Here is a 27,637-nt window from a genome sequence, read left to right on the forward strand (position 1 = left end):
CCACTGTTTAGAGGTCTTGCAACTGTGAGTTTTCTTTGTGGTTGTATTTCAACTAAGTGTAATTTCCCTGATCAAATTTTGCAGATGTGAATTTTGTCAAGTTTTGATGTACGGATGATTTCTCAGAACATTCACTGACCTCCCTTACAAAGAATATGCCATCTCGAACTCTTGAACCCCTGCTATTCTTCATAGCACTATCACCACCTGACATTATTTTATATTTATTTGTGTATATGCTTATCATCTATCTTCCTACCAGATTGTGAGTTCCATGAAGGTGGGAATTTTGACTGTCTTATTCATGGCTGTGTTCCCACCACCCAGAACAGTGCATGGGTCACAGTCGGCCCTCAAGAGATGGAATGAAGGAAAAAATGAAGTATGGCTTGGATAGAACGCTACCAATCTGTATTTGTGTCTTAGTCTATGAGTAAAATAACAAGGAACTTTATTAGACAGAGAGAGAAATGATGCAGGATGGAGAAGGGTCCAGGGCCCACATGATGGGGCCAAACCATCCCACTCCACACTGAGGATGGGCCAAGTCCCAAGGAGCTTCCAATATTCCCAGGGAGACAGATAACCAACAGAGCAGCCTCCGCTCCACTGGTTGACTTACTGATGCGATAAAGTGGTGACGTATGGCTTAGGGGCAGCAGGGCACATGGTCAGCAAGACCGGAGATGGTGTGATGGTGCCACCAGACTCTCAGGGCAAAAGGAGAGACAAGGGGCTGGAGCTCGGACAACGCTTGAGCCGCCATCTCACGATGGGTGCCGTTGCTGGAGGCTGTCACCAAGGAGCCTGCCAGGGGCTCTGCCCTCTCTTCCTTGTCACTTCTGCCACATTCTATTGTTCAAAGTAGTCACTGGGCACCCAGAATGAAGGCAGGTGGAGAAACAGACCCCACCACTTGGATGAGCACGCGGATGGGAGCTATTGTTGGGGACAGCTTGGGAAAATACACTCAGTCACAGCCAAGATAAGTAAAGGTTTCCCACTTTGCAGGCCACTCGACTCTTCAAAGGGCTTTCGTGCCCACGCTCATCACATACCTGTGAGGGGCGTGGACTGGCTGTGCATGTGAGACAGTACAGCAGTGTGGGGCCAGACCAAGCGCCACTGCTTCCTTCCTGCATGACTTGGGCAAGCTATTCCACCTCTCTTTGCCCCAGTTTCCTCATCTGTAAAATGGGAGGATGATAATAACGACTTCCTCATAGCTTTGTTGGAGTACTAAGTGAGATATTGGCTATGGCGCACTTGGAATAGGGTCGAGGATAGAGCAAGACCATGTGAACGGTGCTTATCATTACCCTCCCCTTGTATTCATTTTTATCTTTAAAATGTACAATTGAAAATTTTTGAATAGGTGATACATTCAAACATCAAAAAGGAATATGAGGGTCCACAGAGCAGAGTCTCCCTGCCCTTCATCCAGCCACCCAATTCTCTTCTGGGAAGGTGACCACTCTTTCCAGGTCCTTGTGTCCTGCCAGAAACACCCTCTGCATTTACAAGCAAATATGGATATATATTCTTCCACCATCACTTTGAACATATATATAGGCATGTAGTGACTATACTCACAGCTTTGCACCTTGCTTTTTCCTGTTGAAGCAGATATTTGGTGACTGTTTCATACCAGAATGTTAAGGACTGCCTCATTCTTTTTTTTTTTTAATCACTACCTAACATTATATTTTCTATTTGTAGTTATTTTTTGAATTTTTGAATTTTATTTTATTTATTTATTTAATACAGCAGGTTCTTATTAGTTATCCATTTTATACATATTAGTGTATATATGTCAATCCCAATCTCCCAATTCATCACACCACCCTCCCACCACACCCCCGCCGCTTTCCCCCCTTGGTGTCCATACGGTTGTTCTCTACATCTGTGTCTCTATTTCTGCCCTGCAAACCAGTTCACCATTTTTCCAGGTTCCACAAATATGCGTTAATATATGATATTTGTTTTTCTCTTTCTGACTTACTTCACTCTGTATGACAGTCTCTAGATCCATCCACATCTCTACAAATGACCCAATTTCGTTCCTTTTATGGCTGAGTAATATTCCATTGTATATATGTACCACATCTTCTTTATCCATTCGTCTGTCGATGGGCATTTAGGTTGCTTCCATGACCTGGCTATTGTAAATAGTGCTGCAATGAACATTGGGGTGCATGTGTCGTTTTGAATTATGGTTTTCTCTGGGTATATGCCCAGTAGTGGGATTGCTGGGTCATATGGTAATTCTATTTGTAGTTTTTTAAGGAACCTCCATACTGTTCTCCATAGTGGCTGTATCAATTTACATTCCCACCAACAGTGCAAGAGGGTTCCCTTTTCTCCACACCTTCTCCAGCATTTGTTGTTTGTAGATTTTCTGATGATGCCCATTCTAACTGGTGTGAGGTGATACTTCATTGTAGTTTTGATTTGCATTTCTCTAATAATTAGTGATGTCGAGCAGCTTTTCATGTGCTTCTTGGCCATCTGTATGTCTTCTTTGGAGAAATGTCTATTTAGGTCTTCTGCCCATTTTTGGATTGGGTTGTTTGTCTTTTTAATATTGAGCTGCATGAGCTGTTTATATATTTTGGAGATTAATCCTTTGTCCGTTGATTCGTTTGCAAATATTTTCTCCCATTCTGAGGGTTGTCTCTTTGTCTTGTTTATAGTCTCCTTTGTTCTGCAAAAGCTTTTAAGTTTCATTAGGTCCCATTTGTTTATTTTTGTTTTTACTTCCATTACTCTAGGTGGTGGATCAAAAAAGATCTTGCTGTGATTTATGTCAAAGAGTGTTCTTCCTATGTTTTCCTCTAAGAATTTTATAGTGTCCAGTCTTACATTTAGGTCTCTAATCCATTTTGAGTTTATTTTTGTGTATGGTGTTAGGAAGTGTTCTAATTTCATTCTTTTACATGTAGCTGTCCAGTTTTCCCAGCACCACTTATTGAAGAGACTGTCTTTTATCCATTGTATATCCTTGCCTCTTTTGTCATAGATTAGTTGACCATAGGTGCGTGGGTTTATTTCTGGGCTTTCTATCCTGTTCCATTGATCTATATTTCTGTTTTTGTGCCGGTACTATATTGTCTTGATTACTGTAGCTTTGTAGTATAGTCTGAAGTCAGGGAGTCCAATTTCTCCAGCTCCGTTTTTTCCCCTCAAGACTGCTTTGGCTATTTGGGGTCTTTTGTGTCTCCATACAAATTTTAAGATTTTTTGTTCTAGTTCTCTAAAAAATGCCATTGGTAATTTGATAGGGATTGCATTGAATCTGTAGATTGCTTTGGGTAGTATAGTCATTTTCACAATATTGATTCTTCCAGTCCAAGAACATGGTATATCTCTCCATCTGTTTGTGTCATCTTTAATTTCTTTCATCAGTGTCTTATAGTTTTCTGCATACAGGTCTTTTGTCTCCTTAGGTAGGTTTATTCCTAGATATTTTATTCTTTTTGTTGCAATGGTAAATGGGAGTGTTTCCTTAATTTCTCTTTCAGATTTTTCATCATTAGTGTACAGGAATGCAAGAGATTTCTGTGCATTAATTTTGTATCCTGCTACTTTACCAAATTCATTGATTAGCTCTAGTAGTTTTCTGGTAGCATCTTTAGGATTCTCTATGTATAATATCACATCATCTGCAAAGAGTGACAGTTTTACTTCTTCTTTTCCAGTTTGTATTCCTTTTATTTCTTTTTCTTCTATGATTGCCATGGCTAGGACTTCCAAAACTCTGTTGAATAATAGTGGTGAGAGTGGACATCCTTGTCCACTGAAGAATGATTTCAGTTTTTCACCATTGAGAATGATGTTTGCTGTGGGTTTGTCATATATGGCTTTTATTATTTTGAGGTAGGTTCCCTCTATGCTCACTTTCTGGAGAGTTTTTATCATAAATGGGTGTTGAATTTTGTCAGAAGCCTTTTCTGCATCACTTTTTTGCCCCATTCTTTTTTTAAAAATTAATTAATTAATTAATTTATTTATTTATTTTTGGCTGCATTGGGTCCTCATTGCTGCTTGCGAGCTTTTCTCTAGCTATGCCGAGTGGGGCCACTCCCCACTGCAGTGCACGGGCCTCTCATTGCGGTGGCTTCTCTTGTTGCAGAGCACAGGCTCTAGGCACGCGGGCTTCAGTAGTTGTGGCGTACGGGCTTAGTTGCTCTGCGGCACGTGAAATCCTCCTGGACCAGGGTTTGAACTTGTGTCCCCTGCATTGGCAGGCGGATTCTTAACCACTGTGCCACCAGGGAAGTCCTCATTCTTTTCTATCAGCTGCATAATATTCCACTGCATGGCTGCACCATGACGTGTCTAAGAAACCGGCCATGGGGGAACTCAGGTGGTTTGCAGTCTTCACTCTAACACACTATGCCATGATGCATCCCCATTGTGTTGGTGAGGAAACTGAGATCTGAGAGGCAAAGTGTCCCATCCCAGGCCACGTGGTGAGTTGGTGGCAGAACCAGGATCAGATGGCAGTGCCTGGCCCTACACCCCATGATGTATTCCCATCTCATCTGGGTTTGGGCCTCCTGGTTCTGGGACAGGGAGGAGCTGGCATGAAAAGGGATGGGGGCCAGAGGGTGAGGGTGTTGAGAAGGCAAATGTACCAGAGCTGTTGTTTTCTTCTCCTTGGTCTAACACTTGGCTGCATGAGGAAGGAGAAACAGGAGGAAGGAAGACCGCAGGCTCTCAGACTGAAAAGAAGCAAAGCAGAGACCATGGGCTGGAGGCGTGCTTTGCAGAAGTGAGCCTCGTGGCAGTGCTTTTGATTGACCTCATTTTCTCCTTCAGGTGAGGTTTGCTTTGGAGGAAGTAGAAGCTGAAACACTGCCCAGGATTGGAGAGGAACTCAGCCCTACAATTGAGGAGGCCCAGGATTGAGACCCAGGACAGCCACTGACTCATGGGATCTAGTCACCCAGATTCTCTGGGCCTGGAAGTGGGGGCTTTGACCCAATGGGCCTCTCCTGTCACAAGATCCAGGTTCTGGAGCCACCAGGGATAGGTTCCAATGCCAACTCAATCGAGCTTCCTTGACAAGTCTCATTTCCTCATCAAAAAAAGTAGGAGTGAAAGTAATGCTGGGTGTGGTAAGAGTCCAATGGGACAATGTATATGGAAGCCCTTGGAAAAACTAAAAATCAACACATCATACAGATTCCCTTCCCCCCCAGGTATTAATTCTGAAGCTGATATTACAAATGCTGAACTCTGCTCACAACCACGTCTTCAGTATAAAAGATTATTATGAGCAAACCACACCTCTTTGTTGCTCAGGACACAGAAACTAAAAACCAAAGCACAAACACAAATAGAAAATCTATGTTGAACTCGGCACCCAGCATCTGCTTAGGTATTCTGCCTGCATTTAAGGTGTAATGCCACTAGGTGGCGATAGTGTGCAGGCCCTGAAGTCTCTTCCAGAGCAGATTCCCTAAGGATCATCTCAAAGGTCCTTCCTTTTTATACTTTGAGCAGCTTCACCAAAGGACCCGCTGAGCCTCAGTTTCCTCATCTGTAAAATGGGGATAATAGTACTAAGATCATGTAAAATCCTCCTGTGCATAGTAAGACGCTCAGTAAATGTCTGCTTCTTTCCTAGCTGAGTGATTATGAGCCTGGCTTTTGGAACCAGAATGCCTGGGTTTGAATCCCAGCTCCACTACTTACCAGCTGTGTGACCTTGGACAAATTACCTAGCCTCTCTGGGCCTTAGTTTCCTTGTTGGTAAATGGGGCTAGTAATCGTAGTTTATATGTGTAAGGTGCTTACAAGTGCCTGGGCCAAGAAAAATGCTTTGAGTTTGCCATTGTCTATGTATGTGCTGGGGTGAACCCTCTCTCAAGCATAGTCTGGGTCCTAACCCTGGGCACCTCCTAAGATTCAGTGCTTTGTCAAGATCATATGTCTTCAGGGCTTTTTTAACCCCCCTGGCATCAGTCACGGACAGAGAGAGCCACAATTCCAAGACTCCCAACACCCTGGTCTCCGGATTCAAGGTACAGCTGGCAACAGCCTCTGTCCACCAGGCAGGTGATGGAAACCAATTTGTGAGTGTGAAGCCAGCTAGTGGGAAGATAAGGACGGGGCCGAAGGGGCTGTGAGGCTCTTTTTTAAAAAAAAAATTAATTTCTTGGCTGCGTTGAGTCTCCGTCGCTGCGCATGGGCCCCCTCCAGCTGCAAGGAGCGGGGGCCACTCCTTGCGGTGCACGGGCTTCTCATTGCGGTGGCCTCCCCGCGTTGCGGAGCACAAGCTCCAGGCACAGGGTCCTCAGCAGTTGTGGCTCACGGGCTCCAGAGCGCAGGCTCAGCAGTTGTGGCGCACAGGCCCAGTTGCTCCGCGGCACATGGGGAGCCTCCCGGACCAGGGCTCGATCCCATGTCCCCTGCATTGGCAGGCAGATTCTCAACCACTGCGCCACCAGGGAAGCCCTGTGAGGCTCTTTTTAAAGTACTTCTGTCCCTTGGGGGTGTGCTGCTCACCTCTGTGCCTACTGCTGGGAGGCAGCTCAGAAAATGAAACACCCTGGGGCTACTGGGCCAATCACTTTCCCGCTGGTCGGGCCCCACCTCCATGCAGATTTTCGGGGGAGGTAGAGGAATCTGGTGACGACAGCACCTGACCGGAAGTCAGATCTGTTTTTAGCCTAGCTCTGTTACGGATGTGCTGTGTGACCTTGAAAGAGTCACTTTTCCTCTCTGGGCTTCAGTCCTGCTCTGCCAAAATTGGGACACATTCCCTGCCCTTTCTTTCCAACCAGAGATACGGTGAGAATAGAGGAGCTCCTCAAAACGTCACCTCCTCCTTGAAGCCTTCCATATCAGACGGAACAAAAGGGAATTCAAATCCTCCCCACCTCCTTCCATGTCTCCCAGGCTAAACATGCGATATTAACCACCAATTCGCTCGCTGATTGATTGATTCCACATGCATGTTCAGTGCTGGTCTGCCCTCCTGTCTACACGTCCTTTCTGTCTTGTCTGCAAAACTCCTCTGAAGTGGGCCGTGCCTGCCTCCTTGCTCTGAATGGCATGGAGAGTCTAGCAGAGGAGGCCTCTGACTGAGGGATGGCTCGGGGCTCCAGGTGAGAAACGAAGGTCCCATGGAATCCCAGATGGATCAGAACTTAATGAGGGCTTCCCTGGTGGTGCAGTGGTTAAGAATCTGCCTGCCAATACAAGGGACACAGGTTTGAGCCCTGGCCCGGGAAGATCCCACATGCCGCGGAGCAACTAAGCCCGTGTGCCACAACTACTGAGCCTGAGCTCTAGAGCCCGCAAGCCACAACTACTGAGCCCACGTGCCACAACTACTGAAGCCTGCGTGCCTAGAGCCCATGCTTTGCAAGAAGAGAAGCCACTGCAATGAGAAGCCTGAGCACCGCAACGAAGAGTAGCCCCCGCTCACCGCAACTAGAGAAAGCTGGCGCACAGCAACGAAGACCCAACACAGCCAAAAATAAATAAATAAATAAGTAAATTTATAAAAAAAAAAAGAACTTAATGAGACTGAGAAAAGTAAGTTTTGGGGGAGATCAGAGATGAGAAAAGCACTTTGAAAAGTGAAAAGAGGGGATTCCCTGGTGGTCCAGTGGTTAGGACTCCGGGCTCTCACTGCCGAGGGATGGGGTTCAATCCCTGGTCAGGGAACTAAGATCCTGCAAGCTGTGCAGTGCAGCCAAAAAAAAAAAGAAAGGTAAAGTAAAAGAAAAAAAAAGTGAAAGTGAAAAGAACTATGGAAATGGGAGAAAGTCTTAGTCTCTGGACAGGGCCACAAAACAATAAGAGAGGGAGATGGGGAGGGGGGTTAGTTTAGCTTTGATGAACGCTAAGTTTTGCAATCAGAAAATCTAGAAGGAAGCTAGTTTAATTTTAGGAAGCATGGAAGTTCTGTGTCAGTTTCCAAAATAACATTTTATTTTGGATTACACAGGGGCAAGGGATGTGTGTGTGTGTGTGTGCTTTCCACTCTCATTTTTTTCAGGGCTTGGGGCTGCAAAGGTCTTAATTCAATGCTAGGCATACCTCAACTTCAAATGGAGTAAGCCCAGCTCTTCTGCTCCATCACCCCCTCTCCCCACCACCTACCCCCTCTCTCTATCATCTGCCTAATCAGGTCTCCCCCTCCAAGACCCACCCCACGACGGCCCCAAACCGGTCCAGCTTCTCTGAACCTCCAGTCTCCAGCCTCTCTGAGTGCTTTGAATTATGACCCCATCACCTGTGAATACCTGTGCCCTTCCTGCTCTTGCCATCCTCCACCAAATGCCCAGCTGCCAAGGGACATTGAGTGTCCCGTGTTTTGGACTTCACTGCCTTTTCAAAACTTACCCCTCCTGGGCTCCATTCCATCTACACCAAAGCCCCGGATGACATATGTATAGCAGGGGAGGGGCAGATATTCTAGTCTTTCCACCCTAGATTGCACTTTAAGACCCTCTTGGGGAATTAGCCTCTCACAGAAAGAATGTTCTGTCTGGGACTTCCCTGGTGGTCCAGTGGTTAAGACTCCGCGCTCCCAACGCAAGGGGCACAGGTTCAGGGAACTAAGATCCCGCATGCTACACTGTACAGCCAAAAAAAAAAAAAAAGTTCTGTCTAACGGGAATTTCGTAGCTCTGGAGGAGACCAAAAGGGAGAAATTTATTATCACTAACATGTAGTTAGTGATAATATAATCGACACCAATAACTGCACAACTGTTAGGTTCCAGGCACTACGCTAGGTGCATTACTTTCTTTATCTAATTCCAACAACCCTATGAGGCAAGTGTAATTATCATCATAATAAAGACAACAAAATTAACCGAGTACTTACATGCTAAGCAGTTCACCTGGATTGTCTTGTATAATACATAACCTGTGAGGTGGGTTCTATTGCTGTTCCATTTTCCAAACGAGGGAACCAAGGCATGGATTTGTTAAGTAAGTTGTCACACAAGCTATTAAAATAAGGGGTCTGAACCTCAGAGAGGTTAAGTAACATGCCCATCTTTACCCAGCAAACAAGGAGAAAAGTCTATGTTTTCCCCCCTACACGCTCACCATGCCTCCTCCTGGGGCAATGGAAAATGCCAGGTTGAGGTGAGGGCAGCTGGGACCAAGAACTGCTGGGGTGGAGACAGGGGTGGGACTTCGTCAGCTCCAGACATCAGCATACCCCTGACACAGAGGGTGTCCAGAAATGCTCCAGGACCCCAGCTCCAGCCACCTGCCAAAAGTCCCTGGCTTTGCTGGCCTCTCCAGTAATCCTTCCCTGCCTCCTGCCCATCTGGCTCATTAGAATCACAGCTATTGTTCAGCACCCCATTGGAATGCTGCCTCCTCCAGGAAGCCTCCTGGATGGCTTTAACCCAAAGCCATCTGACCTTCTCCGGAACATTGTCCACTCACTTGGCTGTCCTCTTCATCCTTGGGGTAGGTGCTGCCATCTGGCCTCCCCCACCAGGTACTGAGTTCCTTTAGACTCTAACACCTAACACAGGATCAGTGCTCAGAGAATTCTTTTTGAATAAATACATGCTGCACTGGGGACTCCCCTGGGTCACTGGGGTCACGAATTTCAGTGCCTCTGGTGAGGGGTGATGGAGAGGGAGGGTAGGAAATACAAATGTGTGACAAGCCCAGGTGCAGACATGAGGGAGTGGTGAGCTCTGTGGCAAACTAGAGTCTGCATGCTCCCCTGAGGGGCTTACCATCAGATTCAGTCGCGCCCACTCCCGGCAGATGGCTGGGACCTATTCTCGCCCTGACCACCCTCACTTTCTTTCCCTTTCTCTAGCTTTATTTTCCTACTTTGTGCATATCACTTAAAAGTGTACACTACATACTATTTATTATATTTAACACCTGTCTTCCCTCACAATGTGAAGTACCTAAGGGCAGAGATTTTGCTTTTTTTCCCCTGATGGTCAGCATTTTTTAGCAATAAAGTATTTTCGAGTAATTTTTATTGGAATATAGTTGATCTACAATGTTGTGTTAGTTTCTGCTGTACAGCAAAGTGAATCAGTCATACATATACATATATCCACTTTTTAAAGATTCTTTTCCCATATAGGTCATCATGGAGTATTGAGTAGAGTTTCCTGTGCTATACAGTAGGTTCTTATTAGTTACCTATTTTATATAGCAATGTGTACATGTCAATCCCAATCTCCCAATTTATCCGCCCCCACCCCTCGCCCCCATTTTGTCTGTTTTGTACTCTGGTGCAGTCCAACCTCTCATCAGTGCCCTGCACAAAGTAGGCTCTCAATAGATAGGTGTTGAATAAATCCTGTTTAGAAATCCAAGACAGTTCTTTGCAAGTCTGCAGTGAACAGAGCTGCCCCAGGGCCCCCTGCAGTGTCCAGGCTTCCGGAAGCATTCAGGGTTCAAGGCAGGAAGGGTGAAGGCTTCGGGGGTCACAACGAACGAGCCCCCCAGAGAGCCCTCAGGAGGTGGCCTGGTCTGTCTTGGTGACAGCAGGGCCAGCTAGAACCAGGGCAGGAGGGTTAGTGACTACCCTGGGGTCAATGGGGCATTTCTGGGTGAAGCTGATGGGTGGGGGGGCTATGGGTGGGATGGTGGTGGAGGAGGGGCCCTCACTCCAGAGCACCCCCCCCAAACACACACACTCGCGCCAGACGTACCCACCATACACGCCCCCGCATGTACCAGAAGACGCAGGATTAAGAGAGGGCAGAAACAGATGGGGCCGGAAGAATGTCCTAAAAAGTGGGGAAAGGGCAAAGAGGGGGAGGGGAGAGACACCCCGGAGTCTACGGTGCTCCCGCAGGAGGGCTGGGGAGGAGGGTGCAAGGGAGGTGCTCTCTGCACCCGCCCGCCGCAGAGGCCTTCTGCCCCGGCACCACCGAGCACCCCCTCGGAGGAGGGCGCCGGCCTGCGAGCTGGGGTTGCTGCGTGTCTCCCCCCCCGCCCCCGCACCTTCTAAGCAGGTTGCAGCCGCCTCAGCAGCCGCGGCGCTTTCACCTGCGCAGCCCCGCGCCGCGCCGCCATTGGCTCGCTAAAAATGCCTCGCTAATCTGCGCCCATCTGTGCGCGCCTCCTCCCTCCGCCTCCCCCTCCTCCTCGGCTCTGACCTTCCTCCTTAGCGCAGCCCCGGCGAGGTCTGGAGGGACGCGGCGGCGGGGACGGCGGCGCAGCTTCTCTTCCCCCGGCAAGTCGTGCAGGCTTGAGGCCGGGTCCCAGACGCCCCGTTTGGCCCCGCGGCGCCGCGGATGGTGCCGGGCGTGCCTGCCCCCAGGTAGGAGGTCTGGCCCTTGGCTACAGGGTGGGGAGGGAGGGCTGCAGTCAGGGGGTGCGTGTGTGCGGTGGACGCAGAGACTGACAGGGGAGAATTGGACAGTTACCTGCAGAGTGGTGAGCGCGCGGCCGGGGGTGCTTTGCAAACGCCGAGGTTCGCGGGCATCACCCGGGCAGTATTAGGATGTCCCTGCGCTGGGCCCCCTGGGAGAGGGACCTGGCGGAGACCTTTACCTGGGGGAAAACGCAGGAAATAGGTTCCTTGGGAAGGTGGGACGCACGCCCCGGGTCCTGTCCGAGTCTCTGGCCTGGCTTGTTCCGGTACCGACAGGGTGGGTCGGCTGATGCCAGCTTGGTGCGTAGGCTATTTGTGGACCAGAGTGGGCTGGGGAGAAACACAGCAGCTGATGCGTGCCCTATGTCCTGTCCGGTTTACAATTAAAGATATTTTCTTCTGTCCGTCTACGCCTTCCCCCACAGTTGGGATGGGAGGGGGGAAGAGGAGCAGGAGGTGACGATGAATGGCCCGCAGATACAGCAGAAGCCAAGGTCTGTCTGGCACTGCCCTCCTCCCCACCCCCGGGCCACTTGCTGCCTGTTAGAACTCTCTCTCCTCCTTATTTTTGCCTTAGCGGAGGCCATGAAGAGATTAAAAGGTCATCAGGGTGTGAGGGACACAGAGGCAAACCACAGAGCTTGGCCAGACCAAACTTCAAGCGCCAGCTGCCCCCCACACTCCACTGCCCAGCTCTGCACCCGACGTGCAGTGACACACATGGATGCTTTTCTCTGGGCACAACCATAAATAACTCACGTTGCCCGGGCTCTGGCATGGCGGGTGTGCAAACAGAACTGTCAATGATTTTGGAGGTTCTATCCCTCACCCACCTGGCCTTCCCACAACAGGTCCATAAGCCACTCACAAGCCCCCCCTCCAGGCAGCTTCCTGATACCCCAGGTGAGATCCTTGCCTCCTGCCCTGCATTCTCCAGCCTAGCCTGCCTTGTGGCTTAGTTATTTATGCCTTGTCTGTCGCCCACTACACTGGAAGTGCTTTAGGGTAGGAATGTGTCTGATTTATCTGTCATCGCCCCTGCACCTGACCAGGGTCTGGCACCAAGTAAATGTGGGATAAGTGAATGAATCAACCTGAACTCTGAGAAATAGCTGGCAACCTGAAGGAGGAGGGTGAGCCCCATCTTGAGCTTTCCTCCCATCCCCCAGGACCGAAGAGCTACCAAAACCAGACACTCCCATTCAGGCCCTTCCTGGGCCTAGAAGTGATGGGCATCTATGGCATTCAGAGATAAACATTGCAGTCCTGAGGGCTCCAAAGGATCTTTTTGGGCCCGTGGTATGAGTCCCTGGCTGGTCCAGGCTTGGTGGAACGCCCTGGTGAAGGTCTGTCTTTCCTCAGGCCCCTGGGTTGGCACTTTTCTCCTGGGGTGCTAAGCTCACTCCAGGGTCTCTGTCTCTATCCCAGCCCTTGGGAGGGTCCCGGTCAGCATCAGGGCGTCTGTGAGGCCCAAGCCAGATCATCCTCAGCCTCTGAGGTCCTCATAGGGAGCTCTGAACAGATCTTAAGATTGTGTGGAGGAGCCGACCCAGGCCAGAAGAGGAGGCTGCCAGCAAGGGTTCTGGCCCAGCCACAAGGCTCTGTCTGTGACAGGGACATTCTCAGAGCTTCCCCAGCCCTTGTTGCTCCTTTGACAGCCATGCTGATAAAATATCTGCAAGATGTTCTTATTCTCATCTCACAGAGGGGCAGACTGAGGCACAGAGAGGGTCAGCAGCAGAGCCAGGGCCAGCATTCAGCTCCTGGCCCCAAGTCCAGTGTTCTCTCCACTGGGCTCGAGGGAGCTGGGGCAAGGCCCCAGACCCAGGTCAGAGTGTCCAGTTGTTCTCAGTCCCGTCTGGCTCTGTCCTGGCCCCTAGTAATGGAGAGTAAGGGTGTGTTGCTTCAGAGCTAGTGGGGGGAGGTGGAGGATGGTTTGGTTAGTGCCTGCAAGTGGTTGGCCCTGGGGGCCTTTCGGGGAGGAATACAGTAAAAACAGTAGAAACGAACAGTGCACAGCATCTACCACGTGTCAGGAGGCAACTATTTTTCATGAATGGAGTCATTCAGTCTTCATATTAGCCCAATGAGGTAGGTACTACTATTACCCCCATTTTACAAATGAGGAGACTGAGGCACAGAGAGATCATCTATCCAAGGTCACACGGTTTGAAATTGGAGGAGCTAGGATTTGAGCCTAGGCTCCAGAGTCCATTATTCCCTAATACATTCCCTAATGCAAGAGCAAGAGGGCTGTGGACCTTACTGCTGAGGGCTCGTCTCTGTGGAGACACAGGTTTCAGGTACTCTGTGGCTAAAGTCCCCACATGTTAGGTAGCGTGTGCATGATTAAGTGTGACTGTGATGGTTTCGGATGCTCAGAATAATAACACCCATAGTAGTGGGGCTCTTTGAGCACCTACTGTGCGGCAGGCAGAAATCTTTATAAGATGCACATCTGAGTCTGTCACTCCCCTGCTCTGCATCCTTCATTGGCTCCCCATTGCCCTGAGCACAATGTGCAGTCTCCCTCCTGTGGCCCCGCTGCCCTCCGCAAGCCTGGGCTTCCTCTCCCTTCTCACCCCACCTCTGCCCTCAGCTGCTCTGAACTGCTTTCGGTTCCTCAAATAAATCACACTTCTCTCACCTGCAGGCCTTTGCACAGGCTGATCCCCTGCCTAAAGCACGCTCCCGACCCCCTCCTCCCTACCCATTCCTCCTCACCCTCAGGAGTCTGCTGAAACTTTTCTTCCTTCCAGAAGCTTCCATGAATTCCTCCTCCCCACACTTAGCTCACCTCACCTCACACAATATCCTCTCTGGCTTTTCATTCCTCACACCCACCCCCAGCTGTGGAGTCCTTGGTGGCAGGGTCTGTGTCCTGTTCCCAGAGTCCCCAGTGCCTAGCACACAGTAGCCCAGCTCCTACTTGTGGGATGAGTTAGCAAATATTGGTCCCCCTCATACACTTTCTCTCCTCACCAATTTCAGGACTTTTTAGCATTCTCCTCCCAATAGGAGCTAAGGACCCCTTCAGAATTTGCCTATAACACCCCCAGCAAGGACGGGCTGGTGGTGGAAAGCCTTCAGTGGAGAAGTGAAACTGCCTGTGGGCCTGGCAGGACAGGGGAGGCATTGGGGTGGGAGTTGGCTGATCTGGGGGAAGTCCTCCCTGGGGAAGCAGGTAGGAGGGATGGGGGAGGAGTGGGAGAGTTAGATAGGAGGAGGGCTGCTTGGTTTGGTTTTACATTTTTCTTAAAGAAAAAAAAAGCTTTTATTATTGTTTTTTTTTTATTACCAAAGTAATATGTAGCCTGTGTGGAAAACCTAGAATGTACTGGAAAGCCAAATTAGAAAAAACTATTAGCTAGCACCAGACCTACCCACTTGTGGGCACTTTGTGGCTGGTTTCTAGCCAGGGACCTGTGGACCGGAAGGGGGAGGTGGGGACTGGGGTCTGGTGGGGCAGGTGAGGGTCCCAGGACTGGGACTTAGGCGGGCAGGGAAGTGGTCCCCGGACCTGTGCATAGCAGAGGAAGGAAGCAGGATGGGTGGAAAGAGGAGTGGAGTTCTGGGAATTCCCTGGTGGTCCAGTGGTTAGGACGCCACGCTTCCACTGCAGGGGGCAGGGGTTCAATCCCTGGTCGGGGAACTAGGATCCTGCATGCTGTGCAGCATGGCCAAAATAAATAAATAAATAAATAGATAGATTTTTAAAAAGTGGAGCTCTGATGCAGGCCCAAAAGGGAACCCCAGGGCGCTCTGGAGCTGGAGGGGCCCTTCGCAGTCTCTTTGGAATGGTTGGGCCTTAGGACCTCAGCATCCTTTCCAGCACTGGGTGTGGCCCACGGTGTGCCCTTAGGCAGGTGGCTCTGCAGCAGCTGCCATCCCTGAAGGGGCTGCCAGCTGAGGGTCATGTGCTGACTGCACCCCCAACAGAAAGGATGGGTGGGAAGGTGGGAGATGGGCCGAACGGAGAAGACCAGCAGGAACCTGGCCCCAGGTGGCTCTGGGGAGACAGGAACTCTAATGCCAGGGAAGTTGGTGGGGCATCTCTGGGTGGGGAGCCTGTCAGTGGGGGTTGGGGAATGCCTGTGGAGACCTCGAGCTTGGGTGTTGGCGGTAGCAGGATGCCTAAAGACTGGGAGGGCAGAGGGGGCCTCAGCTCCTATTTATTTATTTAAAATTGAGAATTATGTGGGTTTTATTTTTGCATTTAATATTTGTTTGTTTGCCCCGGGTCTTAGTTGCAGCACGTGTGCTCCTTAGTTGCGGCTCGCGGGCTCCTTAGTTGTGGCATGCGAACTCTTAGTTGCAGCATGCATGTGGGATCTAGTTCCCTGACCAGGGATGGAACCCAGGCCCCCTGCATTGGGAGCACGGAATCTTAACCACTGCACCACAAGGGAAGTCCCTCAGCTCCTATTCTGAAATTACTTGGGACTTCTCTGGCTGTCAGGTGGTTAAGACTCCGTGCTCCCAATGCAGGGGGCTCAGGTTTGATCCCTGGTCGGGGAACTGAGATTCCCACATGGCACGTGACGTGGCCAAAAAAAATAAAAATAAAAATTACTTGATCTTGGGACTTCCCTGGTGGCACAGTGATTAAGAATCGGCCTTCCAATGCAGGGGACACAGGTTTGATCCCTCGTCTGGGAAGATCCCACATGCTGCGGAGCAACTAAGCCTGTGTGCCATAACTACTGAGCCTGCACTCTAGAGCCTGTGAGCCACAACTACTGAGCCCGCGTGCCACAACTCCTGAAGCCCGCTCGCCTAGAGCCTGTGCTCCGCAACAAGAGAAGCCACCGCAATGAGAAGCCCACGTACCGCAATGAAGAGTAGCCCCTGCTTGCTGCAACTAGAGGAAGCCCGTGCTCGGCAACAAAGACCCAACGCAGCCAAAAATAAATAAATAAAATATAAATAAATTTATGAAAAAAATTTAAAATTACTTGATATTTAAATACTGGGTGGGGGCTGTGGTCGGCTTGCCAGATAAACTCAGTTAAATTTCACTTTCAGATAACCAACAAATTTGGGGTTATCTGCAATTTTTTTTTTTTAGTATAAGTATGTCCCACATAGTGCATGGGACATAGTTATACTAAAATTTTTTTTTTTTAATATTTATTTATTGGGAGAGCAGAGTCCCAACCAACCATGTTGTTTATCTGAAAGTCAGATTTAACTGAGTGTCCTGTATTTTCATTTACTAAATTTGGCTACCCTAGACTGGGCTGGGGGGCTGGGGGGAGGGGTAGAGAGAGAGGGAGGGAGCCTAGGGGTCCTAATTTTCTCTTCTTTTGTTTTGGGGGAAAGGTCAATGGATACTTGTTTGAAGTTGACAGTTTAAAAAAATTAACATGTCCATTTTTAGAAATGAATGAGATTTTTAAAATTTTGCACCTGTAAATGTTTGCACCTGTAAAGTTTTTTTTAATTAATTTTTGGCTGCGTTGGGTCTTCGTTGCTGCACGCGGGCTTTCTCTAGTTGCAGAGAGCGGGGGACTACTCTTTGTTGCGGTGCACGGGTTTCTCGTTGTGGTGGCTTCTCTTGTTGCGGAGCACGGGCTCTAGGCAGGCGGGCTTCAGTATTTGCAGCACGTGGGCTCAGTAGTTGAGGTGCATGGGCTCTAGAGCACAGGCTCAGTAGTTGTGGCGCACGGGCTTAGTTGCTCCGCGGCATGTGGGATCTTCCCGGATCAGGGTTTGAACCCGTGTCCCCTGCATTGGCAGGCGGATTCTTAACCACTGTGCCACCAGGGAAGTCCCTGCACCTGTAAAATTTTGCATTTGTTTCTGTTCACTGTCCAGAGAGTAACTCCCCATTTGTGGATTTTGGCTCCCCAGTGCTGCTCAGAAATAATAAAATGATCCATCCCATTATTTATTCAGGAGGGACAAAGGAGATTTGATGATCAAGGGTGGAGTCACTAAATAAGGCTAATCCATTGGAGAAATGAAAGTCATCATCATAATAAAGCTCTTAGGTGGCAGAGGGTGTGGGAAACTGGAACTCTCTCATCAGCTGGAGGATAGGTCGGCACTACCTCTTTGGCAGTAGCCGCCAAAGTTTTAACCCAGCAGTTCCACGTCCCAGGATTTCTCCTACAGGCACCCCCTTAGTAGGATACAGAGAGCCGGGTGGAATGGTCTGTGTGGCAAAACTAAACGTCCATCAGGAGGGCTGGTGACATATTAGGACCTCACGAGATGCTGTGATTTTGGCAGCTGTTCATTCTGTGGTTTGGTCAGTGAATGTGGACTGAATGTTTTCTGTGTGCTGGGCACTGTTTTAGGTGCTGGGGACCCAGAGAAAAGAATGGGCAGAGCTTAATATCAGGGTGGAAAGATGGTCAGAATGTATTGGCAAGTCAAAGCAAGTGGCTTTGTAGAACAATGTGTATAGTATGATCCCACTTACAAAATATACATATGTATGTTGTGTTCACATTTGCGTAAAAATGTCGAGAAGGCTGCATACCTGATGGTTATTAGAGCTTATCTCTGGGGCAGGTATTGGGAGGTCAAATGCCAGGCAAGAGGGGGAATATTTCCTCTTTATTTTAGCACCCTGTGCTGTTTGCGTTTTATACAACAAACATCATTACTCCTACAAAACATCATTAAAACTCTACTTCATAATACCTGGGATTTTTCTTGGAAATCTAAAAAAAGTGAGCGTTTGAACTGCACTCCCCTCAAATGCAAATTTGATGCCATTTGAGTCAGATGCTGCCACTTGGGTTTGAAGAGTTTTTATTTGTGGCTGGTTTCTCACTGGTTTCCTCATGGGCTTGTTTCTCCTCTCCTTCCTCCTCCCAATCCTGGGGTGGATGAAACCTGGTGGGATGGGAAAGGAGGTAAGTGTGGGTATCAAGAGGGCACAGAGAAGGGAGGCAGGCCCTGGACAGCAGTGCTAGGGGATCTGAGGGGGCTGAGATCCTCTGACCTGTGCCAGGCACTGTTCTATTTATTCATGTTTATTAACTCATTTAGTCTTCTCAGTAACTTTATGAGGTTATCCCATTTTACAGATGTGGAAACTGAGGTTAAGTGACTTGACTGAGGTCACACTGGCTGGCAAGTAAGTGGCTGAGGCAGGATTCACATCCATGCAGTCTGGATCCAGAGGCTGTGCTCTTAACCTGGAGGCCACAGCCCTTCTCGTTAGGGAGTGGTGATGACCACTCTCAGAGAAGAGAGTCCTTGGCAGGCCCTGCTCCCTAAGGCTGGGGGTGATTGATCATGGCAGGTCTTCGGCAGGAGTAGACCTGGAGGGAAAAGATGGTAGATCCAGAGCGGTGGACACTGGGGCAGGGGAGGAAATTAGCACAGGAACCCAAAGGAAGAAGTGGGAGATGGGGCTGGTGGGGCAGGTGCTGGATAGTTTAGATGATCGGCCTCATTGGCCTGGCTGGGGCAGGTGGCCCAGGGCTATCCCTGCTCCTTGCAGGGCCTGGCAGAGGCCCAGCATCCCCAGGCCCACTCTGCCCCACATGGGCCTTCTCTGGGCCACACACCCTATCCCTGGCCTGCCTGGGTCCAGCCTTGACTGGCCTCCCGAGAGGAGAGACAGCTGAGGTGGGGCAGGAGCAATGGCTGGGTGTCAGGAGGCCCAGGGTGAGGTCCTGTACCTGACACTGACATACGGAGGGGCCTTGGGACATTCAACACCTCCCCTTGGACTTGGTTTCCTCCTCTTTTATTTTAAAACTTTTTATCATGGAAAAATATAAGCATTTACAAAAGCAGAGAGAATAGTATAATAAACCATCATGTACCTACCACTCAGCTTCAAATGCTATCAACTCATGGCCAGTCTTGTTGTACCCCCCACCCTGGAATAATTCAAATCCCAGGCATTATTTCATCATAAGTATATCAAGATGTATCTCTAAAAGATGAGGACTTTTCCTAACATAATCACAATACCATCATCACACCTAAGAAGAAACCATTTCTTTATATCATCGAATATCCACTCAGCATTCACATTCCTAGTTGTCACAGACATGTCTTTTTTTACATCTAGTTTGACTCAAGATCCAAATCAGGTCCACACACATTGTGACTGGTTGATAAGTCTTAGTCTCTATTAATCCATACTTTCCCCCCTCCATCCTTTTCTTTGTCCTTGGCAATTTATCTGTTGGAGAAGCCAGGTTGTTTGTCTCATAGGATTTCCCACAGTCTGGATTTTGTGGATTGCATCCCCATGGTGTAGTTTAACATGTTCCTCTGTCCCCTCTGTAAATTGGTAGTTGGGTTCATCCCTCTTCTGACCCCTCCTTGTGCAGTCACCCATAAATCCTCCAGCTCTATCTTCAAGACACCCAGAATCCCACCACTTCTCACCACCTACACTGCTGCCCTCCCTCTAAGCCCCCACCATTTCTCTCCTGGATCATTGTAGCAGCCTCTAACTGGTCTCCCTGCACCCGCCTTGCCCCAGCAGCCAAAGAGATCCTTATAAAACCTAAATGTGATCATATCCCTCCTCTGCTCAAAACTTCAATGACTCCCTCTTATTTGGAATAAAACCTAAAGTCCTATAACAGGTCCTACAAGGCCCTGTGTGATCTGGCTGTCCAGTACCTCTGACCTCATCTCATGCCATTCCCTCTTCACTGGGCTCCTAGCCATTTCTTGGGCATATCAAATATCCTCCTGCCTCAGGGCCTTTGCACTGCTCTTCCCTGTGCCTGGCCTCAGAGGTCCACGTGGCACATCCCTGCACATGTCATCTCCTCAGAGAGGCCTTCCCAGAGCACCTCATCTGAAACAGCCCCTGTTATTCTCCATCCCCTGACCCTGCTCTGTTTTCCATCATAGCACTTATGCATCCCCCGTGTTAGAGTCTCATTAGTTTCTGGTCTGTCTCCCCTACCTGCCTGTGAGTCCCGTGAGGGTAGGGCGGCACGACTCTGCCCACAGAGCAGACCTCCTCTGCCACTTAGATCCCTCCCTGTCAGCTCCTCTCCTTCCAGCATTTCCTGGAAAATAAAACAACCCCGTACTTGCGCGTGGCACTTCATAGTTTACAAAATACTTCCTGTCTTAGGTCAGATTCCTTGGAAGCCATACCCAAGACAGAGATTCCTGGGTCAGTGGTTTCCTTCAGGCATGCGCACAGAGGGGAGAGAGGGCGCCTGATGGGGCCAGGAAGGAGCTGGAGAAAGATGTGCTTTCAGCTAAGTCTAGCTCTGATCCCCCAGGGAGCTCTGGAGTGGGAGCAGCAAGTGCAGGGTTGGCCTTCCTTGAGGCAAGGGGCCAGCCTTTGTACCCTCTTATCAGGCCTGGGGGAGGGCATAACCCCCCAGGCACCTCTAGGTGAGGCTGCTCACCTATAAGCCGCGGTCAAAACACTAATTTGAAAAGATACATGCACCCCAATGATCATAGAAGCATTATTTACCATAGCCAAGATATGGAAGCAACCAAGGTGCCTATCAACAGACAAATGGGTAAAGAAGATGTGGTGTATACACACACACACACACACACACACACACACACACACAGACACAGTGGAATATTCCTCAGCCATAAAAAAGAATGAAATTCTGCCATTTGCAGCCACGTGGATGAGCCTAGAGAATATTATGCTTTGTGAAATAAAGTCAGAAAGAAAGACAAATACTGTATAATATCACTTATATGTGGAATCTAAAAAATAATACAAACAAATGTATACAGAAAACAGAAACAGACTCACAGATACAGAAAACAAACTAGTGGTTACCAGTGGGGAGAGGGAAGGGGGAGAGGCAAGATAACGGCATGGGATTAAGAGATACAAACTACTATGTATAAAATAGATAAGCAATAAGGATATATTATATAACACAGAATTACAGCCATTATAATGTCTTTTAATGGGGTATAAACTATACAAATACTGAATCACTATGCTGTACACCTGAAACTAATATTGTAAATCAACTATACTTCAATAAAAAAATAACAAACAAATCTCAGGAGAAGGGGGCATCTGTGAGCCACCTGCAGCAGCTTGGGGATGGTACCCCATATGATAAAGGGGTGCTAACAGTACCTCCTCCACCTTCATATCCATTTTCTGCTTTGAGCCCTGCCATTAGCCTATGAGGAAGGTATTTATTAATTAGCATTATTCCTATTTGATAGATGAGGAAGCTGAGGTTGGGAGCAGGGATGACTTGCCTGGGGTTGCACAGCCAGGAACGGGGCAGACCTGGGATTCGATTCATTCTTACTTGGGATCCCCTGATTAGTTGATAAATTGTCTTAGTGGCTACTGGATCATTGTTTTACTCTCATGCATTCATTCAGCAAATATGTATTGAGTGCTGTGTGCCCAGGCTGAACTGGGCACCAGCCATTCAGTGGTGAATGAAACCCATCTTGTCCTTGCCCCCTGGAGCTTTCACTCTGGATCTGCCAGCATTTAGCTGACCGCCCCTCCGCCCCCCTGCTTACCCCTGTTGAGCCCTCAGCAGCCCCAGCTTCCATAATGACAGCATGTGATGTTTGTTGAGCACTTACTATGTGCTGGGCACTGTGTAAGGCTCTTTGTATTGATGAGCTCGCTTCACCTTCCCAGCGCCCTGTTTTCAGATGGGTAAGTTGAGGCTGCAGAGGGCCCTAAGGCTCCTGGTCCAGGTCCCTCCATGAGTGTGTTATAGAGCCCTCTGAACACGGCTCTTTCCACTCCTGCCTCCCCTCCCACGGCCCCACCTACAGCAGGATATCTGGTGTCACCTCTATCAGCAGCTCCATCGGACACCAGGCTGCCACCGCCGCCTGCTCTCCGAGTGTAGGGTGACCGGCTGCCATTTCACCTGCCCCACTTGGCCCTGCCCCAGCTGGGGCACTTCTGATGGGAGGCCTCCCCACCATACAGGGCCCAGGATCCCTGCCTCTGCCCCCGTTCCCAACACCTTTGTCACTGGCCCCGACTGACTGGGTGGCCCTTCCGCCAGCCCCAGCCGGGCCCGGGCATTGGGGGCCCCTCCCCCCCTCACACCAGCTGGCCTGGTAAGCTGCAAAGCTGGCTCAGGTGCCCCTGGACAGGGCCACAGGGGCGGGGTGGCCAATCACAGTGGGGCTTCCTTCCCTTCTCACCACTCCCCAAGCAGGGCCAAGACAAGCCCAGCAGGGAGAAATCAAGTCACGACATTTCCACCTGAGGGGTTTAAGTGTGGGGAGGGCCCCTCAGGCTGCCTTGGTGATGGGGATTTATGAAGCAGTAGAATGGGGGTGGGCACCCAGCTTGCATCAGCTCAAGGTCCCTGAGCCCCCCTGGTCCTCCTAGGACCCTCCACCACCAGGCTGCTCTGAACCATTGCTCAGCTGCGCTGGGCTGTGATGGCTGGGCCTCTGTCCTTTACTTCAGGCCTGGAGGCTTCCTCCAGGGGCCATGCTAAGGAGGTGCCTGCCCACCCCCCGCCCCCTTTGGCAGAATTCTGGGAATATTTGTGCAAACTTTGGAAACAAAATAGCTTAGAAAGCGCATGCAGATAAGCCTGTCTCCCTGTTGGCATGGCCATTGGAGCGGTTAGTCTGCTCACAGCCTGGCGGGGGTGGCTGTGGTCAGCAGGGGGGATGCAGGGGCTGGAAGACGGGGGTAGCCCTGAGAGCCGTGGCCCTCCCACCTTCGCTGCAACTTAACATCAGGTTTCCAGCACATTTTTCTTCCCACCAGATGGTGAGTTTTCTAATTTGATCATTTTGTTTGCTAGACTTCTATAAAGAAATTTCCCTCTTTACCTATTTTGTTATTCTGAAATATGGTACATACAGTAGGATAAAGGCTTGATTCTTTCCCTTTATCATTTTTTAGAGAAATGAGTTGGTGCTTTAGCAACCTCCAAAGGTGACCAGTGAGTAATATTCCTAGTTTTAAAATATAAAAGTATATAAAATAGGTTATACATTTTAACAAATTAATATAAAGCCAACACCCATGTTGCCACCATTTAGGTCAAAAATAGAGAATTGCTGCCGCTTCAAAAGACCCCCACGGACCCTTCCCCACCACAAGCCCCTCTCTCTCCCTGGAGGGACCCACCATTCTAAATAGTTGGGGGTATTATCTTCTTTGTTTTTGGTTTTACCTCGTAAGTCTGCATCTAAAACCAAATAGTTCTTTCTGTCTCTTTTTGAATTTTAATTAATGGAATTATGTATTCTTTTATGTCTTTTTTTGTTGTTGTTTTCAATCAACATTTTCTTTTTACCATGCATCTACATTGTTCTTTTTTTTTTTTTTTAATTTTTTTAAATTTTATTTATTTATTTATTTATGGCTGCGTTGGGTCTTCGTTTCTGTGCGAGGGCTTTCTCCAGTTGCGGCGAGCAGGGGCCACTCTTCATCGCGGTGTGCGGGCCTCTCACTATCGCGGCCTCTCTTGTTGTGGAGCACAGGCTCCAGACGCACAGGCTCAGCAATTGTGGCTCACGGGCCCAGTTGCTCCGCGGCATGTGGGATCTTCCCAGACCAGGGCTCGAACCCGTGTCCCCTGCATTGGCAGGCAGACTCTCAACCACTGCACCACTAGGGAAGCCCTACATTGTTCTTTGTAGCGGTAGTCCTTTTGTTTTTTTGTTTGTTTTTTATTATTTATTTATGTATTTATTTAGGCTGCACCGGGTCTTAGTTGCGGCATGCGGGATCTTCATTGCAGCATGTTTTTAGTTGCTGCATGCGGGCTGTTAGTTGTGGCATGCATATGGGATCTAGTTCCCCGACCAGGGATTGAACCCAGGCCCCCTGCATTGGGAGCACAGTAACCGCTGGACCACCAGGGAAGTCCCAGTCCTTTCATTTTTTATCGTTGCATAGTGTTCTGATGTGTAGATGTATCATGATTTACTTATCCAGTTTACTGTTTACAGACATCAGGATTGTTTTCTGACTGTGGCTCTTGTGAAAAATGCTACTCAGAACATTCTTATCCACGACTCTGGGTAAATACATGCATGCAGTTCTGCAGGGTGTATTCCTAGGAGCAGAATTGGTGGGTCATGGGGAATGTGTATTTTCAGACTTACTAGATAATGCTAAACTGTTTTCCAAAGTGGTTGTACCAGCTCACAAGCAGTGTGTGCAGGATCCCAGTGCTCCACATTCTTTTTTTTTTTTTTTTTTAATTTTCTTTCTTTCTTTCTTTCTTTATTTTTGGCTGCATTGGGTCTTCGTTGCTGCGTGCAGGCTTTCTGTAGTTGCGGTGAGCGGGGACTGCTCTTTGTTGCAGTGTGTGGTCTTCTCATTGCGGTGGCTTCTACTGTTGCAGAGCCTGGGCTCTAGGCGCGTGGGCTTTAGTAGTTGTGGCTCACAGGCTCAGCAGTTGTGGCGCATGGGCTTAGTTGCTCTGCAGCACGTGTGATCTTCCCGGACCAGGGCTCGAACCCGTGTCCCCTGCATTGGCAGGCGGATTCCCAACCACTGTGCCACCAGGGAAGTCCCCAGTGCTCCACATTCTTGCAGATATTTGGTTATTAGCAGACTTTTCTGGGTTTTTTTTTTTTTTAGATTTTGATTTTGATTATCATTATGGATTTTTATAAATCTTATGAGTTTCAGTCCTTGGCTTATTATTCTCAGTGATGCTCAAATTTTCCCATCTTTGGCCAGTGAGAGCCTCTCGAAGTTGACTTTGGCATCCATTCACACAACTTTGGAAGTGTCCTTGCTTTCTGGAATGAAGATGTTCCTGGCTCATCTGAGCTGCAATCAGCCATTTCTCCGAAGAGCTGGAGATATATATATATATATATATATATATATATATATATATATATATATATATATATATATATATATTGTTGTTGTTGTTGTTGTTTGTTTGTTTTTTAAATTGAGATATAATTCATATACCATAATTTTCACAATGTATAATTCAGTGGCTTTTAGCACATGCATAAAGTTGTGCACCCATCACCACTATCTAATTCCAGACATTTCAATTTCTCCAAAAAGAAACCCCATGCCCATCAGCAGTTACTGCTCAGTTCCCCCTTCCTCAACCACCAGTCTACTTTCTGTCTCTATCAATTTGCCTATTCTGGATATTTCATATAAGTGGAATCATATCTTTTGTGTCTGGCTCCTTTAACTTAGCATAATGTTTATAAGGTTCTTTCATGTTGTAGCATATAACAGTACTTCATTCCTTTTTATGACTAATGTTGCATTGTATGGATATACATTTTGTTTATCCATTCATTGATGGACATTTGAGTTGTTTTCACTTTTTGGTTATTATTAATAATGCTTCTGTGAGCACTAGTGTACAAGTTTTTGTGTAGACATGTTTTCATTTCTCTTGGATATATATCTAGGAGTGGAATTGTTGGATCATTTCATAACTCCATGTTTGATCTTTTGAGGAACTGCCAGACTGTTCTCTAGACTGTACCATTTACATTCCCCCTTATTGTGGGTCTGATTTGCATTTCTCTAAGGACTAATAATATTGAGCATCTTTTCCTGTGCTTATTGGCCCTTTGTATCTTCTTTTTTTTAAAAAATTAATTAATTAATTAATTTATTTATTTTTGGCTGTGTTGGGTTGGGTCTTCGTTTCTGTGCGAGGGCTTTCTCTCGTTGCGGCAAGCAGGGGCCACTCTTCATCGTGGTGCACGGGCCTCTCACTATCGCGGCCTCTCTTGTTGCGGAGCACAGGCTCCAGACGCGCAGGCTCAGTAGTTGTGGCTCACGGGCCTAGTTGCTCCGTGGCATGTGGGATCTTCCCAGACCAGGGCTCGAACCCATGTCCCCTGCATTGGCAGGCAGATTCTCAACCACTGCGCCACCAGGGAAGCCCCTGTATCTTCTTTGGAGAAATGTCTTTTCATATCCTTTGCCCAGTTTTAAATTGGGTAATTTGTCTTTTTATTGTCGACTTTTTCGAGTTCTTTATGTATTCTAGATACTAGCCCCTTATCAGATAGTTGATTTACAAATATTTTTTTCCCCATTTCCGTGGGTTGTCTTTTCCCTATGAATCTGTTTAACGGGGAATGGTCTTTGAGACTCAGTCTGGGTGTTGGAGGCATTAGGCTTTTTGAATTCTAGAAACCAACCTAAGGACCCACTTATAGCCTCAGCAGTTCTGGGCAGTAGGGCCTCATCTTACAGTGACACTGAGGCACAGAGGAGGGAGGTGGCCTGCCCAGGGGCACCCAGCTGCTATGTGGCTGCAGGGCACCAGAGTCAGGTCCCCAGTTTAGTTCCCATAGCTTCTCTTGGGGTCCTCACTCCAGCCCAACCCACATCCTCCAAACCCCCAAACTCAACCATTCCCTTTCCCTGGGTGCCTCCCACTCTGCTTTGTTGCTCTCAGCTCCTCTCCTTCAAGGAAAACCCTTTTTTGGCTGCCCCAACCCAGAAGGGTCCTCCTAGGATGAGCTCCAGGAGGTGGGAAGCTGCACTTGGACACATTGTCAATGGTCAAATTTGGGAAAAAGCAAATTCAACCAAGGTAAAGAATTTTCTTTACTGCAGGACTCATCAGTGCCTTTAGCTTGCTATTGTGTATTGTGAACATTAAGGAATTTAATTGCCAAAACTTAGAAGCCACCAGGATGTCCTGCAATAGGTGAATGGCTAAATAAACTGTGGTATACCCAGACAATGGAATGCTATTCCATGATAAAAAGAAATGAGCTATCAAGCCGTGAAAGACATGCAGGAACCTTAAAAGACGTATTACTAAATGAAAGAAGCCAATCTGCAAAGGCTACCTACGGTATGATTCCAATTATATGACATTCTGGAAAAGGCAAAACTTCAGAGACAATAAAAAGGCCATGGTTGCCAGGGGTTTGGAGAGAGGGAGGAAAAGATGGAGCACAAGGGATTTTTAGGGCAATGAAACTATTCTGTATGATACTATAGTGGTGGATACATGCCATTACACATTTGCCAAAATCCATAGACTGTACAACATCAAGAGTGAACCCTAATGTACAGAATGGACTTTGGTTGATAATAGTGTCAGTGTTGGTTCATGGATTGTACCAAATGAACCATACTGATGAGGGACGTTGAGGGCAGGGGAGTATATGTGTGTGTGTGTTGGTGGTGGGGGGCTATGTGGGAATTCTGTTTTCTGCTCAATTCTGCTGTGAACCTGAAACTGCTCTGAAAAGTGAAGTCTGTTAATTTAAAAAAGTAACATCAGGGAGTGATGTGTTACAGTGGAAAAATAGAACAGGGGAAAGGGGCTAGGGAGCGATGGGGGTGGGCTGGCTGTTTCAGATGAGGTGGCGGGTCAGGGACATTGATCAGAGACCTAAACAGGGCAGGAAATAAGCC

The 27,637-nt window shown here is 48.3% G+C and overlaps 2 protein-coding genes across 2 annotated transcripts in view; one reads left to right on the forward strand and one right to left on the reverse strand.

The window, feature by feature from the left end:
* ILRUN (inflammation and lipid regulator with UBA-like and NBR1-like domains) overlaps positions 1–27,637 on the reverse strand; it is a 256,018-nt gene that overhangs the window by 19,712 nt on the left and 208,669 nt on the right. The gene's annotated exons all lie outside the window — the stretch shown is intronic.
* Positions 11,115–27,637, forward strand: part of PACSIN1 (protein kinase C and casein kinase substrate in neurons 1) — a 63,651-nt gene continuing 47,128 nt past the window's right edge. Inside the window, exon 1 of the mRNA XM_082345089.1 lies at positions 11,115–11,277. The gene's annotated coding sequence lies outside the window, so the exon portion shown is untranslated. The remainder of the gene's footprint in view (positions 11,278–27,637) is intronic.

This window comes from Balaenoptera borealis (genome assembly GCF_965194805.1).
Source record: "Balaenoptera borealis genome assembly, chromosome: 12".
NCBI classification, from domain to species: domain Eukaryota; kingdom Metazoa; phylum Chordata; class Mammalia; order Artiodactyla; family Balaenopteridae; genus Balaenoptera; species Balaenoptera borealis.